The sequence below is a fragment of the Arvicanthis niloticus genome, chromosome 9 (assembly GCF_011762505.2).
Source record: "Arvicanthis niloticus isolate mArvNil1 chromosome 9, mArvNil1.pat.X, whole genome shotgun sequence".
NCBI lineage: Eukaryota > Metazoa > Chordata > Mammalia > Rodentia > Muridae > Arvicanthis > Arvicanthis niloticus.
The window spans coordinates 38,794,442-38,815,668 of record NC_047666.1 but is presented as its reverse complement, the minus strand read 5'-3'; the positions used below and the strand labels follow the sequence as shown (position 1 = coordinate 38,815,668).

General features: G+C 43.9%; 1 protein-coding gene across 5 annotated transcripts in view; it reads left to right on the top strand.

Annotated features, from left to right (window-relative positions):
• Foxp1 (forkhead box P1) overlaps positions 1 to 21,227 on the top strand; it is a 504,713-nt gene that overhangs the window by 107,873 nt on the left and 375,613 nt on the right. For 4 of the 5 annotated variants that reach the window (XM_076940180.1, XM_076940181.1, XM_076940173.1 and 1 more), the window contains exon 2: positions 13,770 to 13,864. The gene's annotated coding sequence lies outside the window, so the exon portion shown is untranslated. Of the gene's footprint in view, positions 1 to 13,769; positions 13,865 to 18,738; positions 18,777 to 21,227 lie in introns of those variants that run through there. The other variant, XM_076940175.1, reaches the window with a different exon arrangement.

Below are 21,227 nucleotides of genomic sequence, written 5' to 3'. Positions count from 1 at the left end.
ATCATTCTGGAACCTTCTTTTTTTAGTTCCTCTTTCACCCTCCTCCCTTTCATTCTTCTTACTTTGGTCTTTCTATTTTTCTAGTATTTATTTCCTCTGTCTGAGTACATTTGAAAGTATCAACTTTTTAGAGATATTTGCCAATGGATTCCCCTCCCCTCCCCTCCCCTCCCCTCCCCTCCCCTCCCCTCCCCTCCCCTCCCCCTCCCCTCCCCTTAGCCTGGCTATGGTTTGATTCTTGTTTGTCGTTTACTGTTTGCTGTAGCTTTGGATGGTCTAAAGCAGGATAGCAGGACTAAGACCTTCTCCAGTGTGAAGGGACCAGCTAGCTTTCTTCTTCAGGTCCTTTGTAGGACCATCCCTCATGGAGTCCTGGGGACTTTCCAGCTGTCTATTTGCCTGTAGTCTGTTTAGTGCCAGGTTCTCTAAAGCTGGACAGTGTATGGTAGTGGTGATAATTTGATGTTATGGCACTAGAGAGTGACACTGTCACTCAGAAAATGGCATAGTAGTGACTTCTCGGCCTATCACTCTCTATAGGAGTTTGGGAATTCAGATGGCTCCTGAGTTCTCTTTCTGACTAGAGCTTTACAGAACTGAGTTCCTCACAGTCTTTGCAGCAGCCACGCCTGCCATAGTCATTAGTGTTAAAGTTCTTCACTGTGTTAGTGGAGGTAAGTCCTTCATACATGCTCCCTGCTGAGAAAGGGTTGCTGAGAAAGGCTGGGATGTCAACCAAGGGAGAGTCATTCATTCCATACGTTTTCTAATTTAAAAAAAAAAAAGCACACCGTCAATATTTTTTTCTTAATTGAACAGTTTGTTGAACAGACGGGTGCTTTAATTATGGTGGTCTAAATTTACACACATTGCGGTGGTATTTTGCTACATTAATTACCTTACTTGTCAAGAGTAACAGGTAATTACTACATCAACTCACCCTCCTGCAGTATATGGAAACAGAACTTTATTTGAATAGATACAGGGAGCCAGAGAGTAGTTCTCCAGCCCTTCACTCTGCTGAGGGACGACAGCATTGCCTGACCCTACTGGATGACAAAAAACGAGAAAAGAATTTCTCTTTCTTTGTGGCTCCTTACCTAAGATGTGTGTCCAGAGACCCTCGTGGATCCTGGGAGCGTGGTACCTTAAGGAACCATTGACATCCCTGGTTTTACCCTCCTGATGCTCAGGTATACTTCAGAGAAGATGTATGATTTTCCCAAGGCTACACAAGAGTTGCATCTGTTTCCAAACCCAGATCAGCTCAGACTCTTGGTCCCCCTCACCCCTCCCTGTCACCCTCTGCCTGTGTGAAAGCACAGTACATCTTAATGACTTCTACTGTGGATATTGAAAAGCCGTTTGATAGGGTGTACTTTAAATATTCATTCAGTCACCTTCCTTGTTTGAACTTCTATCCAATGCCTTGGCTGCCTCACAGAGCTGGAGTATTTAGCCTGTGTTCTGTTGAACTGCCAGGTACAACTCATCTCATCTGACTTCCTCTCCAGTGTTCCTGGTGTCAGCTTTCATGACAGGCAGTGTTAAAGTCGCACTTAAATGTTTTTTTAAGGTGTGAACATTTTGGAGCCTATAGGATACCCTTAGCAAAGTGATACCACGTGACCGCTCCTGGCTTCCACCACTCGGAGAGGAAAGGCTCTCTGTCAGCTTGTAGGCGTGGCACTGGCTGCACACAGTGACATGATACATGCATACTGCCTGAGAAGGCTTTGTCCCCTTTCTAGTCAAACACCTGTGACAAAATTACAAACTGTGGTTAGTACAGAATGCTCACAAGTGGGTTTTTCAGAACCATCCAAGGTGGAGAGGCTCGGCTTATAAAGAGCGCTGGTACTGGCTTTTCTTCTTGCAACTGGCACCATGAATGGGTGAGGTTGTAAAGACATTGAGGGTTAAGGGCACCATCTTGTAGAACATCTTAGGAGATGGCTTGCAGAAGCCAAAGTGGGTCTCTTGGAGCGAACAAAGGAGGATTGATTTTCTCTAGTCGTCAACCCAGTTCAGTTTCTGTAGTTTTTGTCTGGTCTTGTGTCATTGTAAATCACTCTGAAGCTTGTCATCTGTTATAGCTTCACGTAATTGGCTTAGTAATGCATCGATTCTGCAGCTGTCTGTCTATCCAATGTCTGCTGTTTGCCAGTCATCCTTCTGTTTCTGGCAGGGCAGGGTGCACAGCAGCTATTTAATAGGAGGAGGCGGAAAGCGGCTGAGGTGAAGAACTGAGCTGCTTCTGTGCAATGACAGTTCACAAAGGATGGACCGTGTGAGGAATGTGTCTTGGAGAGGCCCCTCAGTCTGTTTACAGAAGGCCTCTTGGAAAATTCGACTTGATTTCAGATCTGCAGACTTAGAATCATCTCCATAAACTCAGAGGAGGTAGACAAGCACATTCAAGCAGAGGGGACAACTAAGAATCGAGCCTCCATTGTGGGAAGAGCACCAAAATCCACGTGACTGAACTGGGAATGGAAATGGAGGAATGAGAGGACTGGAGATAGGGAGGGGAGCGTTAGGGTCTTGTGTACCATGGCCAAGGCATGCCTGCCTTCCCCTTTGCACTGATAGATGGCTGTTGGCACTGAAGACTTCCAAGTCAGGTGCCAGAAACAGCTACTGCCCAGGGAGTTGCTTACAGTTTCTGGAAGCTTCCCAGGGAGAGAGACAAGACCCTGGTATCCTGACCTGGAAGAGAAAGTCTAGAAATTGCTACACTTCACACAGCTCTGCTGTTTCTAACTGAAGCAGGAGTCCCTCTCACCAGTGGGGGGAGGCACCATGATATCCTGAGAAGGGATGAAGCGCCCCTCCATGGGAGGATGTCCTCAGAGCCTGGAGCCATCTGTATCACTGGGGTTGAGAATTCGAAATCCTCTGGCCTCCTCTTAGCTGTAGTGAATCAGAACCTGCAGTTGGGGCCTAGGCCCCTACCACATATAAAGAGGCCCCTACATGATGCCAATGAGACAGAGTTGGTGAATGGACCGAGTTTAATGCCTGAGACATTGAGAGCTATCGGAACTCCAGTTCTTTTGAGAAGAGTCAGATCATGCAGAAGTGGTTCTGGTACAGGAGGAACTAGGGCTCCAGTACTTCTTTCTTGTGGCTTTGTGGAGTGAAAGAATACAAATTTATGTTTGTTTTTTTGTTACAAGATAACAAAGGTTTGTCTAAGGGAAGAAGTGGGTCCCTAAGAAGGATAAATGCCTGGTAGAGGAAATAAAGCCTCCATGAGTCTTCTGCTGCTGTTTCCTTAGATAATTTAGAAGCTCTGTTCTAGTGCCACTCACATCTGTTTCTCCATCGGTGGGGGAGGACACCATCCCATCATGACACTTGGGTGCATGTAATAGTGTGCCTTGACTTCTCTCTTATTCAGTGAATGTGACCTTGATTTGGGCTTGAGAGTCTCACCACTCAGTTATCTATTGTTTCTTTTTAAAATAATTTAAATATTTTTATTAATGTTTTGAGGTTTCATGTGTTTTTCTATTTTATCATAATCACTCCCAAATCTTCCCAGACCTTTCCCACCTTCTGAACCCCCCAACTTCATGTCCTTTAAAAAAAAAAAAAAAAAATAACCCATAGATTCCAATTTGTGTTGACCATATACATCTGGGTGTGGGGCCATCTACTGGAGCATGATCTAACAGAACCGCACCCTTTAGAAAATGGACCCACCCTCCCTGAATCCATCACTTTTCCATAGCTCCTCAGTGAGGCCCTCTCTCCTCCAAACTAGAGTGTTGACTGGTTTAGTCTTGTGCAGGCCTCCTGCAGGCCACCGTGGCAGTTGTGAGTTCACGAGTGCAACATCCTATCATGTTCTGAGGACACTGTTCTACTCTAGTCCCCTGGATTTGGGACTCTTACAATCTCTAGATACCATGTCCCATTATATTTTTAAAGTCACTCTAGAGAGAAGATTAAGACCAAGTTTTGTGCTCGCACACGTCTGTTTTTCTTAGCGGTGCCAGTGCAGACCTCCGCACCTGCTTCCCTGCCCTCCACACAGCCCTGTCCACCCACCCAGCTACTAATTGCCTTCAGTGCCGTGTAGGTTGTTCCTTGTGCAAAGCCTTTTCTCACCTGGACTGGGGTCAGGTCTGTGTTAATCACTTCCATATGCTTGCTAGCGCCTCCTGGTAGATGCGGATGTGGAAGCATAGAGACCTCATTTGTCTCAAATTCGAGCAGGTCTCACTTCTAACACAGTGTCAGCACATGGTAAAGCACTGAGGAAAGGCCTAGCCAGCCAGGCATCAGGAGATAGAGACATATTTCTCTGAGTTTAAGGCTAGCTTGGTCTATAGAGTGAGTCCCAGACCAGCCACGGCTATAGATTGAGGGGAAGAAAAAAACCTAACCAATGAAAAATTAAAAAATTTCAGAGTGATGAATGGAGACAGGACAGACACCTTCCCTGAAAGGATACATAGAACAGTAACATACAGTCCTGTGTGTTCAAGAAAGAGAAATAGAGACAAAGCCAGAGATGAGTGTTTCTTTCAGATAGATTCTGCTGTGGGCTCCTATATCAAGAATGTGCCAGGCTAGCTGCTGCAACAAGCAGCACATAGGTTTTGACAACCTAATAATAAAGGATGTAGACATGTTTTTATTGTGTCCATAGACACTGACGAGCTATTGTTGTGCAGATTGGGGTGTCTCTGTGGCACAGAGGACTTAGGCTGTCTTCCTGTCGGTGTTGGCAGTGGTGAACTTGTGTTTGCTGACCATCTACATGCCAGGGCATGTGGCCACCATAGCCTTCTGCTGTGGCTAGCAAGAAAGCAAAGTGGAGTTAGTTGCCTTTTAATGGCCCCACTCTCATTCACTGCGGTGTTTGCTCCTATTGTTGGTTAAAACAAAGGTCTGTGATTTCTGTCTTGATAGTCTACTTGTCCAGGGGATGGACGATTCTTAGCAGTGAAGAGTGAGTATAGGCTACTCTTCCAAGGTCCTGGGTTCAATTCCTAGTGCTAACATGGCAACTCACAACTGCCTGTAACTATTTAGTCCCAGGGGATCTGACACCCTCACACAGATATACATGCAAGCAAAATACCAATGCACATAAAGGTAAATACATTAGATAAAAAAGATAGCCTGTTTGTCACTTAGTATTCTTGACTTTCCAGGGACCAGAAAGAATGGTAGCCTTTAAGCCTTTGTTAATGTATTTTATTTTATAAATGTGTGCATTTGTGTGCATTCGTGTGTGTGTGTGTGTGTGTGTGTGTGTGTGTGTGTGTATCCATGTTAAGGCCAGATAAATTGGGGTGTCCTTCTTCAGGTACTCAATACCTGGATACATAGTGAATTCATTACCAGCCTGGGAGTTGAGACCCTGTCTCAAAGAGGGAGGACCTAATAAAATGGAGAGGTACATAGCTCAATAATGAAATTCCTAGTTAACATGATGTGCAGGGTGCTGGGTTTAACACTGGCGAATAGTGTGCTGTCTTCTCACTTCCTGCTGACCAAGGTGATTCTCAGAATAGAATTTAAAATCTTGACCTGGCCGACCTGCTTGTCCTCCCTCCCTCCCTCCCTCCCTCCCTCCCTCCCTCCCTCCCTCCTTTCCTCCCTCCCTCCCTTCCTCCTTCTCCTCTCAGTGAGGAGAAGCTGAAGTTGAAGTTGAAGTTGAAGCTGAAGCTCAGTGAAGCTAAGCTGAAGGGTGTCTGCAAGGCCCATAAATCTTGCAAGCCACACGTAGGTTCCATAAGTATGAGGGAATCCATGGATGGATAGTAATATGCCTAGAAAAATCTTGTGAGTGGCCAGCATTATCTTGTCCAGCTGACTCCGGGTGGGGTTGAGGTCTCCTCCTTTCTTCTGCATTCAGTATGCTTATCAATCATGAGCCTGCTATTTCTAGTTCAAAGCAAGCAGTTTATTTGGACTAAATATTTATGAAATGCCGAGCTTCGTGATCAAGATGTATTTTGTTTTTAATGAGCAAATGACTCAGAATTGTTTGAAGTTATTAAAAGACAAATGACTGTGTGCCATCATGGGAAATGGACAGAGGAGAAAGTAGAATTCTGCATTAAGCATTTTATTTATGGTCTAATCCACAAGCAATCTGATTCTTTAAACAGGATGATTTAATTTCTCTTTAAAGGCTCAAAGTATAAGAATTGAATTTATTTATGGACTCTCATTAAGGGGACTTTAATGAAGTCAGGGAGTCTATCCAGTTGCTTCAAGGAAAGCTCACTGAATTCCTAAGAACCACCACCAATCCATGCGAGAGGTGACACAAAAGTGTCTGTCTCCAAGACACTTCCAGCCTGCTGCAAAGCCAAGTACAGCCAAGTTCATAAATGACTCTTCTCAGACAAGTTTTTAAAACTTATATAGCTAATATTTCTTTGCCTTGGAAAAATCTAGAAAGCTAAAAATAGTAAATAAAAATAATGTCTAATCCCTTCTGTCCAAGGCAAACACTGTTAATTCATTTTTCTGATCTTTCCTGCACCTCGTTTTTATGTGCTTAAGGACTATTGCAGCTTAATTTTCCTGTCTCCCTTATGTCATGTTACAATCATCTCCATTTCCAGATTAGTTCATGATGGCTACAAAGTATCCCTTTGTCAGGCTGGACTATCTTTTACTTGCCTCTTTTCCAGTTTTGATTGATGGTTTAGGTAAAATAGATTCCTAAGAATTTATTCATTCTGTGTCTCAAATCATCTTGTACATATCAATGTTAAAGTAAAACATTAACTGGGATACAGATTCTTGCATTATTTTCTCTCTGTTATGTATCTGTGTGTTGCTGTCTAAAATAATAAATAAAAGAAGCAAGCCAAATCTTTGTTGTAACAATTCCCGGCCTGGTTCTCGGAACAATGAGGGAGGGTACTTAGTATGTTTTCTTTCTGTGTATCCAGTGACTGGACATTTAGCTCTTGCCTTAAAGTTGCTTAGGAAAGCACGCCCTCAAATCAAGGAAAGCAGTTTGGGTCTATTTTAAAAAGCCTTCGTGCCTGGCTTTGGAAGTATGAGAAAATATTATTTCCAGGTTCTTAGAACTTGTGATTCCACTTATATTTTACATATGTATATATGTGTGTGTGTATATATGTGTGTGTGTATATGTGTGTGTGTATATATGTATATGTATGTGTATGTATATGTACATGTATATGTATATATGTTTTAAGGCACCTCCATTTTCTTAGATCAACACAGGCATTTGATCATATTGAGAGCAAAAATTTTGGGTCTTCTTATTGTTGGAAATATTGCTTACAGTTTTGTTCCAGTCAGTGTTGTATGTGGCTTGCGAGTGGCTAAGGGAAGGAATTCTCTGCAGTGTGTCAGAGTTTGCTGTAAGCTAGGTTCTGTTATATAGCTATCAAATCCTGAACCTTTGTTACATTGAGGCTACTCTCTTGACATCAGGAAGGTACTCCTGGTAGTCAGAGATCTTGCATGAAAATGCTAAGCAGAGCTTTTTCCTATTATGTTAGAGGAAATCTTGTGTGTTATGGGTGAATGGATGGATATGCAAAATACTCAGCTTTAAGGCAGAAAGGAGCAAATCATGGCACTTGGACCAAACCTCCTCTTCTGACTTGTTTTTAATCAATAAAATTTTATTGCAAAACAGTTACACCCATTTGTTTGCATTTTGTTTCTGGTTGCTTCCTTACTGTAATGGTGTAGTTGAGCTGTTGTTAGAGAGGACTTATGACTGTGTAATGTATGTCTGTATCATCCGTCTATCTGTCCGTTTGTTTGTCCATCCATCCATCCATCCATTCATCCATCCATCCATCCATCCATCCATCCATCCTTTGTACTGGAGATTGATTGAATTCATGTGCCAAACTGGCACATGCTTTTCAGCCATACTGTACCTCCTGTCTCCAATTTTCCTTCTCTTCTTCCTCTTCTTCTTTTATAATTATTTTTTTAATGTCAGGGTTTCTTTATGTAGCCCTGATTGGCCTGAAACTCATAAAGATCTTTCTGCCTCTGCCTCCAGAATGCTGTATATAACTATCACACCCAATTCATTTTTAAGATTGGGATAAAATATAGTTATATGCCTTCACTATATTAACAGTATAGATATAGAAAATGATTACTTTCCAAGAGCCTCAGTGGATACTTGTTTTGCTCTGAAATAGTCTTTTAAAAATCACCTAGAACTTGTAAAATTCCTCCACCTTGTTTCCCACTTTTTCTAACCTTTTTTCTCTAATCATTTTTGCCTTTTCAGCTGAAGACTTCCCTTCCTGTTGAAGTGGAAGTAGTATTTGAATTAGTGAGATGTCATTGGGTAGTTTTTTTCTTAAAGCAATAACTTGAGCATTACATTCAGGATTGTATATGTTCCCTATAAGTTTGTCTATGGAATGCAGGGGTATACTCAGCTGGGTTCACAGCTCGAGCAGCTCTGTGAGGCAGGAGCTTGCACCGCTTCATCCTCACAAGCAGGGGCACACTTACTCACTGGCTTATATAAAGATTAGGTGAGGTAAGCGGTGCCTGGTATATCTTAAGAATATGGTGGCTATTGGCTCTTCCTCCCCTCCTATCCTTAGTTTGGCCAGAGGAGTCATTAACAGCAAGCTCTCACCTGGTTGTGTTTGGCATTTGGTAATGCTTCCCTTATGTAGAGTTGTCCAGAGATTGAAGTTGAAGCCCAGGAGATATTGCACCTGTGATACAATAAGACACTAGGCCAGTGGGGGCTGGGGTAAGGGTAACAGGTACAAGGCTCTGTGTTTAGTGCTCACCAGCAAGAGTGGAGATGAAAAAATTAGGGGCTGGGAGGGAAGGAGGGTAGACAAAAAACATTAGAGCTGGTAGGACACGCCTGCATAATGTATAGAAGACCCATAGTTTAGAGTGCACTGGGGAAGAGAGAAGGGGTGGAGAAACGAAGGAGGGAGAGAGAGAAAAAAAGGAGAGAGGGGAATGAGGAAGAGGGAACCTAACAGAGGAAGAATAAAAGGGAAGGAAGGGAGAAAGGGAAGTGAAGTAAAAGTAGGCTTGGAAATGTATATGGATGGATGGATGCATGGATACATGGATGGATTTATGGATGGATGGATGCATGTGCGGATGCATGGATGACCATGAATCATACAAGAAAGTTCAGAGAGAGAGTACGATACCAACCTTACTATCATCGGGACCTAGAATAAAGAAGTAAAAAGAGGGAGCAAGCACTATTGGTAGTGGTCACAAATACCACTGGATCCAAGAGGCTTCGCTCAGTGCATTCTACTTCCCAGGCACCCTCAGATTGGCACTGGTTTTGAGAGTTGAGTCGCTGGCCAAGGCTATGCTGTGTATGTCCTGTCCTGGTTTCCACTTAAGACATCCTGTAATACTACTTCTCTTAGATGACAGGAAGTCCCACTGGGTCTCTGGACCCTCAGTCAGGGATGAGAGAGGGACTTAGGCGTGGTGAAGAAGCATCAGAGTCAGAAGGTAGAAGGTAAACGTCCTACCTTGGTATGTTTAGTCAGGACTTGGTGACAGGGACCCTCTTTGCTGCAAGGGATAGGGCATCTAGCCCAGCTTAGAAAGAAGGAGAAATGGATTTGACGAGCACCTAGTCACTCATGGTTACAGACTGACAATGTTTTATCGGGTCGTGATGGGGCCATAACTGCTTACTGGAAATGCATACTATGGAGACGCTGACCCTCTGTGAACCTGTCTACTATAGTTGTTCATGGAAATAGCAGCCGTTGGAGACAGTCAGGCTGCTTGGAACAATGGACCTAGATACTTGTTGACATGTGCTTACAAACCAGCCGGCCGTCTAGATCTGCGTCCCACATGTTGTGCTCTGTTTAGACATTTTGACCCTTCTAAAAGTATGGATCTATCTTGGGCACGGATTCCAAGCTTGTGTAGTTGGGCATTACTGCATGTAATGACACTCTCATTCCCAAAGTGATCTATGTGGGCTCAGACTTGTTTTGCTATTTTATAAAAATCCAAAGTCATATGCAGTGTTCAATAGAATTCTTTATCCTGAGTGGCAGACAGCATTTGTTGAAATACTTCTTTAATTTGAATTGCACATTCTATGATGAACCACTCTGGGAGCAGTCTCGGTTTTATCATCACTTTAATAGATGTAGGCCTACCTTTTAAAAAAGTTATTCATTTTAAATTATTATATGAATATTTCAGGATTATAATCATCATAAAATGAAAGAAAATTTGTCAGACCAAAATAGAAATTTAATTTAAGATAGAAATTGATTATAAGGTTTCGTTAGGACTAGAAACGTGCATAGAAGGGTATTTTTAAAACCCTCCAGCTATACAGCTTTGTTATCATTTCAGAAAAATCACAGATGTGTTTATTGATGTCCCTGGTGATCATGTTTGAGTCAGTTTAATTAAAGGCCAAACTTTTATAAGGTTGAAAAAGCATAGTAAGTCTTTGTGTAATCCATGGAGAAATGAACTTAAAAATCCGTACTCAGATTACTGTCATCAAGAAAATAGCAAATACCTGGAAAGACAAATCCTATACACTGGCCTAGCCATACCCCGAAGGATCCCAGGCCTAGCAGACACGCTTACACATCCAGGTCTGTTGCTCCTCCCTACACAGTAGTCCAGACACAGAGCCTGCCTAGCTACATGCTGGTGGACAGTGAAGACAGTGTGGTTGGTATACATGCGCAATGGAGTTCTAGTTTTCTGTTTAAAAAAAATGAAATCATGCCATTTACAGGAAAAGGATCTGAGCTGGGGGTTTATCCTGTTAAGTGAAAGAAGCTAGACTTAGAGAGAGAAGGACCTCAAGTTTTCTCGTTTGTGGAATTTAGGTTCAAGTGAACAGAGAGGAGGGGAGAGCAAACGGGGCTGTTTAAGTAAGTGACCAGCGGGGTGGACAGGGGAGCATACTTGGTGAATGTGAGCAAAGAACATATATGTGTGAAAGTGTCATAGGAAACCCCATTATTTCTGCATATTACACGATACCCTGTTTCAAAGATGTCTAAGATTTATATGAGGCAGACAGCACTCCTCACCCTTGACTGTATAGAAGTTCTAGCGGCCATGGTCAAAAAAATCAAGCTGATCCATAGGCACGTGTGTGTGATTATAACACCCCCTTCTCTTTCCTTGGTATCTATACTATTTCCTTCCACCTGTCACTGTGTCCTGGGTGACATGTGAAGCAGAAAACAAGTTGACCAGGTTTGTTTTCCAGTCGGCTCTTGCTGATTTTTCTCTGGTGGCCCTTTGTTTCCATGGGGCTCAAATTTACTATTCATGAGACCCATTTTAATCAATGACCGTATCAGACAAATGGAAGCTAAGCGCTGGTTAGTATGGTGAAAATAAACATGGGCTCTCATTAATGGCGCTGTCTGAATAATGAGGTGAGCGTTGTGTCCTGAGTTACACTGAGAGCAAGCAGGCTCCTCACTGGAACGACAGGCTGACAGCTACGTCTAGGAGTACAGTCATTAGTGGGCCCCGCCATCAATGTCATGGTACTGTGTCAAATTAGTTAGTGTCCCCTTAGCCGAGAAGCTGGACCTACAAATTATCCTCCCACATCCCCGGAAGCTGTGTTTGCGAAACCCACGATCAAGTGTGAGCAAATTATTAACACGGCTCATAAATTAACTAGTTTACAGGCTTATAACATTTTTACAAGTTGATAATAAAGGGCCCCAAAGTTCCCCAATGGCTCTGCCCTGGTGTGAGGACTGAGATCAGCTGACTTTCCCTTGAGGCATGTGAAGCTGGTTATTGGAAGAGGCTCAGCTCTTGGGGTCTCAATGTCAATATTGGGTGGTATTCAGCAGGAATGCCAGCAAGTGTACTACCATTGAGGACAACATGATGAATGTCATTATCTCATTATGCTGATGAGTGGATGACAATGGTTCTTTCTCGAGGTGGCAGTCATTCCTTCAGAGATTACATCTGAGTGCTCACTGCTCACCCCAATGGACATTTTTAAAACAGATTTTTGATGCATTCTTATGCTTTGTTTGAGAAGAATAAGTGGCCACATAGCTTACCTTAGAAGAACTAGGATTTGTATGTGTATGTGTGTGTGTCGGGGGTGGAGGAGTAGGTGCACAGGCACATGCCCATGTGACCATCATTGTACACGTGTGTGAGGATGTCAACGCCCTCAAGTGCTTTCCCAGTTATTTTCTAAGATGGCTCTCTCACTGAACCTGGACTCCACTGATTGGGCTCTGCTAGCTGGCTGGCTGCACAGACCTCTCCCACCTCTCCAGCACTGGGATTACAAGTATACTTTACTGAACTTTTTCCCTTTCTTAATACTTTCCTGGCAAGTACTGGACTGCCTGGTTCCTCTCCCAAGCCCTAGAACAAGGATGCCCAGGCTTGTCTGGCTTGAACAGGCTATGAGTTGCTGGCAGCTGATACCCAGTGAACAGCCTGGTGAAGTCTGCCTGAGGTTATCTGAATCTCAAAGAGATACAGACCCAGGGCATCATCTCTGAACTCTCCTCTGTGTGTTTTTTGACATACAACCCACATGGTTTCCCGAGACTTGTTTTCAGACTTTCAAATCACAAAACTCTACACATCTTCTCAGTTCTAACTTCTCAGTCTGATTAATCTAGAAAATGGATACAGTCATCAAATGTTGCTTGAACATACTGTGGGAAGAGAAGAACACATATATACCCTTGAAGTGCTCACATCGGGCCAGGGTTCCGCTTCGTTTTGTTCTCCCACAGCACCTGTTCTGTCTATAGGCTCTACAGCAGTACTGACAGCACAGCCACCTCAGGGTTTCATGGGAGCCTTTGGCAGGCAGCTATTATGATGTATTCAGCAAGCACTCAAAGGGGAATTGAACCCACTTGGTAAATAGTATACTCATAACTCAATCAGACCACAGAAGCCCATGGCTTCAGCACACATACTTGCCCCCCCCCCCCCCCCCCCATGACAAGTCTGTGTCCTGGCCTCTACTGGCATGTGGAATGCAGATGGTAAACTGACAAATGAGACACTGTGTCTGGCTCACAAGCAGGAGCTCACCTGCCTTTTCAGGGCACCCATGTTAGGAGGGTATGCGTTTCCTCCTGGCCTCTTCTTACAGAATATCTGAAGCCAGGTTAATGGACTCAAACCTGAAGCAAAATCTTCATTTTGCATGAATGTATCTTCTTGCTTGTACTTCTGAGGACCTGTGAGCATTATAATTCAGAGATTGCATCCTAAGAATGTGGCTGGAGGAATAACTCTGTCTGCAAAGTGCTTGACCCATGAGATGAGACCATGCATTCACATCTGTGGCGCACGCATGAGATAGTGGCATGTATCATTCTACCGGGAGCCGATGAGATAGTGACAGTTGGATGCCGAGGGCCTGCAGGACAGTTAGTCTAGCCAAATGGGCAAGCACCAGGTTCAGTACGAGACCCCATCCCCAAAATAGTGTGCAGACCTGATTGAGGAAGTTCTCTCACTCTGACCTCTAACCTCCATACACATGCACACATGTATGTGTATGTGTATGTATACACACCAAAATAAAAGAAAACAGGAGGAAGACACTAATGAACACATAATGGAACCAGACTACCTCAGGAATTATCTCTGCTCTTCAGAGCCACAGTTGTGCTTAGTTTTCATCTTCCAGATTCTAGAAGAGAAGGGAGAAATCAGGGCTAAGTTCATGTGTGAAGAAAGCAGCCCTATGAATCAGCCAATGTTCCTTACCCTAACCCTTCTCTCCTTGTCTCCAGGCTCCTTCTGTGTGCTGCAGTCTTGTGGCGTTCTGCAGGCCCCCTGCCAGTGACCCCAGGCTTTTTATGGCTGTGAGACTCTTTAAAAGCTCAGGGTAAGTGACCAATGTCTTTGTCACCAAGGAGTAGAAAGAAAATTATAGCCCACTCACTCTAGGATCAGGCAAGAGTCCCAAAGTTGGCAGGCACATGTATGCCGTATGCTGCCACTTTTTCGTGACAGTTGTAGGATAATTGTATATATAGATCCCTTCAGGGTTGGAGATGATAGCTCAGTAGTTAAAGTATTTGCCTTGCCAGCATGGTGGCCTGAGATCATTCCTATGCATAAACAACAATAAAACCCAGGTATTTGGTCTGCAGCTCTGAGGAAGCAGACAGGTGAATCCTGAGGTTTTCTGGCTAGCCAGCCAGCCTGGCCTACTTAATGAGTTCTAGGTCTCAGCTAAAGACCCTGCCTCAGAAAACAAGGTAAATGGCCCCTGAGAAATGACATCCTTGGCCTCCACACATATCCACACACATGCATGTATACCTGTACTAACATGGACATATATGATGTATACATTCGAACCCCAAACAGAATGAACTAAAAGGAATTCCATTTGTGCCTGGTTGTGGGCCATAGTTGCAGGAAGATGTCCAAATGCAGAGATGTTTCAAAGGGGCCAGAGAGTGACTCTCGTCACCCACCTGGGCCACAAACAATATCTTTTGCAGCTAAGCGACTCTGCTGTTGGTTAGCAGAATTAGTCATAGGAACTTGAAAAAGCAAGTGGGCGGGGTCTCTCTATTCCCATGAACATTGTGTACTCAAGTAGTCATTGAGCTATTTGACCTGGGGTTTGCTCCCCTATCCTCTGATGAATCAAGGTTGGGGTACCGTCCATGAACTTGACAGTGTGACTAGGTTACTAGTCACACTGACCTTGAGCAAACTGAATGTGGAAGAAACTTTGAAATATTTGGCCTTCCAACCTGGCAGGGGAGCTGCCCAGGTGAGGCAGGGTAGGCGCCATGTGAGAGGCGTCCTTCCATGTGAGGAAAGAAAGCTCTCTCATTTCTCTGGCTCCACAGTCACCTTCATTGTCATTAGCAAACTAACCCAGGGTGGTGGGATGTTCTTTTATTTTGTGAGTCATATGGTCTCTGAACTCCAACTGTGTTACCCTTGATGGACATGCTGTTGAAATGTCTCTTTAGTATCAAATATGGATGAAGGGATACACGGGTAGATTATGGCAGGCTAAAGATCAAATGCCAATGAAGAGCGATTAAATTTCCTTTAATCATCAGAATCTGAGAGGGCTTTAAGATCTTCCACCTTTAATATAGGCCTTAATAAATAATAATGCTTTGAATGTCTGCAGTATGTTTGAATTTCACAAGTCTTGCATGTCAAAACATATAGACAGGCTCGGCAAATACGCTTCTTGGGACCAGTGTTGCTAATTAAGAAGGGAGGTCAGGGTTAAACAGACAGCTTTGAGATTAGAAAGTGGGAATAATAAACCCAGTTCTTGAATTTTCTAGGGGTTTTGTTCTCATAGTAAATGGCGGTACAATCTGAATGGGAGTTTTTGTTTTTCTGTAGTATTTGCTTAATGACTGTCTTCTACCAGAGTCTTCCTACACAGGTATACCTGGGAGAGTAGTTTGTTCCTTCTACCTTTCTACTCTGCTTGCTCAAGCCTCTTAGTGCTTTCTTTGGTGGCTGCTAGATTGTTCCTAAATCCTGCAAGGAAGAGACAGGGAGTCAGGAAGTGAAAGAGATCTTTCCAGTGGAGCCTTTTTTTTGCACAGCTTCCCTGACTTGTGACTTCCGTTCCTGTTCTCTGGATTCCTGAGAAATGCAGCCTTAGCCATAGGATCTGTGATGTCGTAGAGATATGGAAACCAGGATTGCCGGGTTGCACGTGTGGTTACTCACACCAAGTGCCGTGGTGGACTTCTGTCTTTTTTAGTTACTCCATGGTAACATTTCAGTCGGCCTGGAGACACACATCTCAGCAAACTTTTGAGACTCTCTTTTCTTATGATGCTATGCCAAATCTTAGAATTGTAAGGAGTTTTCTTTTTTTTTTTTTTTTCTTCTCCTCTAGAGAGGTGTAAACCAAAATTCAAAGTCCTGAGTATATAAAGGAGTGTTCCTTACCATGGTTCTGAGGTTTTGGTCCAAGTTAGGTGTCCCTGTGGTATCCCAGTGACATGGCCAATTCCTACCCAGGGATGCTCTCCCAGTGTCTGTGAGCGACAGGGCCACGAATGCTGCTTTTCCCTGTCTTATGTAGACTTAATGTGACAGCCCATCTCACTTCATTCCCTCCCATTGGCTGCAGTGCATGTCAGCTGTTCTCTTCTTACTTTCAGGTGACAAGTGGCTTGCTTCATCCACATTTTCTGCTTCAGACTGGCTTGTATGTTGTTTATGTGAAAATTTCCAACTGGCACCATGAACAGGATGGAACTTGCCTGGATACTATGGAACGCTTTCTTTGTCTCCCAGCCTGTGTGAGAGCTCATGAGCTACAGCAAGCACACTTGCTGTGGTAACAGGCTTGCTATCAGACCTGCCGTGACAGGACAGCAATGTGACTACACTGCATGTGCTGACGTTAATTGGCTTAGTAGACTCAGGTCTTTTCTAAGTCATTAGCTGAGCTTCTCTTAGTAGGTCAGACAGATCATTTAACAGCCTAGAGTCCCAACTGTCTCATCTGGAAAGTGGGTACAAGTCTGGTAGTTAGTGGAGAATCCCCAAGAGGATTCAGGAAAAGAGCTCAGTAAAGATTTTGGTCCTTAGCTGAGACTATCACTGTGCCACGCACTTCCCGTGGGAATATTGGAACCTGCCATCCTGTGGCTGACAGAACGTACACTTGCCACAGTCTAGTACTTGTTGCCTGGTTTCCTTTAAATGTACATTCAGCTTTGGGAGGTGGCCTCGATGCCTGTATCCAAGGACCTCTGCAGCCATGAACCCCTGTGTATGACTCCACAGGCAGAACAGAGAGCTTCATGTCACATGTGGGTGACACAGCTTAAAGATGAGCTATTCTTTTCTTCCAAGCTGAGGTGTCATCATTGACTATAGCTCATTGTTCTTGGTCACATTGATTTCTTCTGTGCCTCAGTTTCCATATGTGAGGTGAGGGCTGAGGTATTAGTTGTTGTTGCCAGTATACTGAGGTGGTTCATGCCCAGTGCTCTGTGCTCATGGCTTGGGACACAGCTGTCAAGTAGAAAGGCCAGCAAGGGCTTCTGGGAGATTCCATGAGAGGTATTATCTTTAGGTTTTTTATTTTTTCGGCTTAGATTTTGGTTTATTCTTTACTCCCCCCTTTGTCTATATGTGTGTGGGGTGTGTGTGTATGTGTATGTGCATGGGGGGGTGGGGGATGGATGAAAGGGCCCTGCCTTGTAGCTCAGGCTGCCTTCATACTGGACATCCTTCAGCCTCAGCCTCCACAGTGCTAGAACACAAACATTCAACCCCAAACCCTGGCTATACTCTTTATTTTGAAGGGGACAAGGACAGTTGAGAGACTTGATTTCTGGTGGTGTTTGCATGTTCTTTCATGTTTCATGCATTAAATGAACTATAAAATAGAGAGCAAAAAAGAATGGGTAGAAGAAATTCTTTTAGGGTAAGAACATTTGGTTCAACCAGGAGAACAGATCTGAGTTCTTATCTCAGAAGACATGTAACATCCTAGGCCTGAACTCATGAGTCTGCTTGCCCTAGTGCTGGGACTTACTAGTCAGTAAGTTCTGCCCCTAACATGACAAGATCCAAGTTTAGTGAGAAAACTCTTGTTTTAAGGGGATCAGGTAGAGAATCAAAGAGTAGGGTACTCATTGCCCATCTCTTGCCTCCACATATGTGCATAGGAGAGTTGCATCTCTGTCCCCTAATTCACACACACAAATGCACCACAAACATAGAGACAACACAACATGAAAGTGAAGGTAGTTTGTTTGCTGTGTGCTGACTGTTGGATATCTGTGCCTTGTCTCAGATCATACAGGGTCCTCATGTCAAACATAGTAGCAGCCCATTTTTGGAGCCCAAGTCATTTCTCCAGAACCTTGGAAAAGGGTTTGATCTGCCTGGCAGAAGAAGGCATCTTATAGTAGTAGAAACCCTTCTATGTATTAAATGCACAATTGACCTCTCAGCCCAAGTCTTTATGGTCTTATCTTTTGATGGAAAACTTGCATTTGCATAGCTGGAAAGAGTTAGCTATAAATATTCATCACTGTTAGCACCTTTTACCTGCTTTGAGAGGGTGATAGGTTGCTGTATTATTCCCTTATGCCTGTAGTTGCTGTGTGTTCTTCAGTGTGGGCTTGTTACATAAAAGCCAAGGGGTAGAAAACCCTTCCCCATATCACGTATGTCTGCTGCTGGAAAGCAAGTGTGTATTATCTCACACTCATTGGCAGGAGCCTTGGATTAGCAAGGGCATATAAGAAAGCAAGGTTGCCTTTGTTAATTTCTAGTGAATACCATCGAAACATAGAAAGTAAAAGATACTGTTAATCTCTGCAGGGCTGGGAAATGGCTCAGCTGATAGGATGCTTTCTAAGCAAGCATGAAGAGCTGTTTTGGGATTTCCAACACCAGTATTTTAAAAAGACAAGCACAATGTAATCCCAGCAGTGTGGAGACAGACAGGAGACCCTCTGTATTCTGACCAAATAGTCTACCCAAATCAGCCAGTTCCACATTCAGTGAGAGACCCTGCCTCCAAAAATAAGGTAGAGAGAAATTGAGGAAGTTCATTTCATGCCTTTGCATGTGTGTTTACCCGCAGTGTGCCCACAGACACACGAATACATTGGCCCCCATCGCTTCCTGTTTCTTTTTCATATCCCCTAACCTCACACCTGTGTGTGTGTCACACAAAACAAAAACAAAACAAATGTAGATACAGTGTGCTGGAAGGCCTGTCATCCTTTTGAAGAAAGAAAAGGAGAAAATCCTGTGAATGCCACTCAGGCAAGGTGAGTACCCAAAGTAAAGAAAACTTTCATTTGGCTGGGAACAGGCTTCAAGGGTAACATTCTGCTTTTGAGCTCTCTAAAAATACCTAACACCCCTGCTTTCAGATATCGTTTGAGAATGTAAAATAATAATTCACGGAAGGGGAACTGGATTGTACACTGGGAGTTGGGGTGAGTTTTGTTTGCACAGGAAGTGGGCCAGCTTGGACTCACCTCCCCTTCCCTCCCCAAGGCCCCAGGAGTGTGTCAGTCAGCAAGATAGCCTGGGGGCATTGACAAGTGTTTGTTTGAGGGTTTCCTAGTTTGGCTGCCCTGTGTGAGGATAGCCTGACACTGTAGACCCTCAGTGCTAGGTGTCTCTGGCTGAGAGTTGCTGAGGTCAGAGTTCTCCACAGCAGCTTGTAGAGCAGACCTTTCTCTCTTGTTCGTCTGGTACAGAAAGCTGAGACCTCATCCTTGTCCTTTGTCTCCAGTAGTTGATCATGTGACAATATCTCTTCTCCAGTATGGGCCTGCTTCCTGAATGAGGCTTGGGAACTCTCTTAACAGAAATCATGCTGGGGGCCATGGGGTTTATATAGGTGAATGGGACTGGACGGACTGGTCCTGTTCACTGTCAACCTATCCCCTGACAATGGAGTTCACTGTACAGTGTATTGAATGGATTGAATGATGGATGCTGAATTCTCCCGTTCTTTTTCTTCTCCTTCTCCTCCCTGTCCTTGTCGATCTCTTTACTCCACCCCCATCTCTGTCACTATTACTAGTGCTACCTCTTTATCTACCTCTCTGTTTATGGGGATGGAACCCTTGAACTGCAATCCCCAGCCCCCAAGATGTCTGCTTTTTTTCCCCCTCCTTGAATATTCTAAACTCAAGAAAAACCTAATAGGAACTTTGCCCCGAACAGATAAAAGAAACATTCCACCTTTTGAAGCGTGCCCTGTTGTCACTTTCTTTCTGAGAATTAGCTGTGTGCCAGACACGACTCTAAGAATTTGACATTTATTCACTTGGAACAGACCCGAGGCTTCTAAAAGTCCACTTTAAAGATGAGGAGACTGAGGCACAGTGAAGTGTGATTTCCTGCCTAGAATTCTCTGTCCGTGAGGGCAGTTGCAGGGATTTGAACCTTGGCCCTGTTTCCTGTGGCTTATAACCTCTGCTCACCTGGTCTTGCCTACACCCTTCTTTTCTCATGGCATTCATTTGCAGGTGTTCTCCTTTAGCATGTGCTCAGCTGTCCCTGTGAACGGCAGGGCCACACCTCAAGCCTATGACCCTGAGTGAACTGCAGGGCCACACCTCAAGCCTATGACCCTGAGTGAACTGCAGGGCCACACCTTGAGCCTGTGACCCTGAGTGCTTTATCTGTCTGTGCCTTTTATATTTTTGTTTATTGCTAATGCAGGACTTACTGGGACTGAAAATATGTCCTGATATAATTAGGAACAAGTACATCCTTTTGTCTCTAGTGGATCTGCCTGTTATAACATTGCCCCTCGCCCCATCTTTTGAGTTGTTTGGCTCTGGTACGGTATTCTAATTAACCTCACATTTGTAACCCCCATTTTATGTTGGGTTAGCCTCTGACCAGCCAATGATTGATTTGTTCTGCTTAATCACCTGTGTGAAAAAGTAGGGTTAGCCAGCGTGCTCTACCCAGAGCACTGGTCTTCTACCTGGAGCAGCAAACCCTCCTCACACATGAAAGCACTCACTAAGGAGGATTTTTATTGACCACTGTAAAGATGTAGCCACTTAGAGTTAACCTCAGTTACCTTTAGAAAGCCTATAGTTACATGGTCAGTAGAATTGTAGCTTCATTAGCTGTGTGTCCTAGATTGTATTAATAATATTGGAGGCTGGGAGATGTATAAAGCCAGTAGCCAGGGACCACAGATGACACGGTTTTAACTGTCCATATTTCCATGTTGACTCAGAGCAACATGTATGTGTGTGGTATAGATGCATATGAATATTCATATGGATGTATATATACATACACATGAGTTTTAAGAGTGGTTGTCTCTTTGGCTGTCCATCCCATTCACTGATATAGGGTCTTTAGCTGAATCCCCACAGATCACTGACGTAGCCTGTCTGGCTAGCAAGATATTGTCTTTGCCTTCTAAGCATTGGATTGACCATGGGTTGAGGGTGGGGTGGCACCTTGCCCATCTGGCATTTATATGGATCCTGGCTTGGACAACAAACACTTCAATTACTAGCAATGTTCCAGTGCCCTGGACCACTTCTAACACATTTCTGCTTTTGAATTCTAAGGTGTCAACTCACTTTGACTGTGACTGGCCAGTTTAGGCACAGGCATTGAATGGACTTGTAATTTTAAACCTTCAGACCATAGCACGAGCTTCAAGAGCATCTGGGTCAAGGGTCTCGGAGTACTGCTAGGTCTCCATTCCAGTCTTGTGGCTGTGATCACTTCCT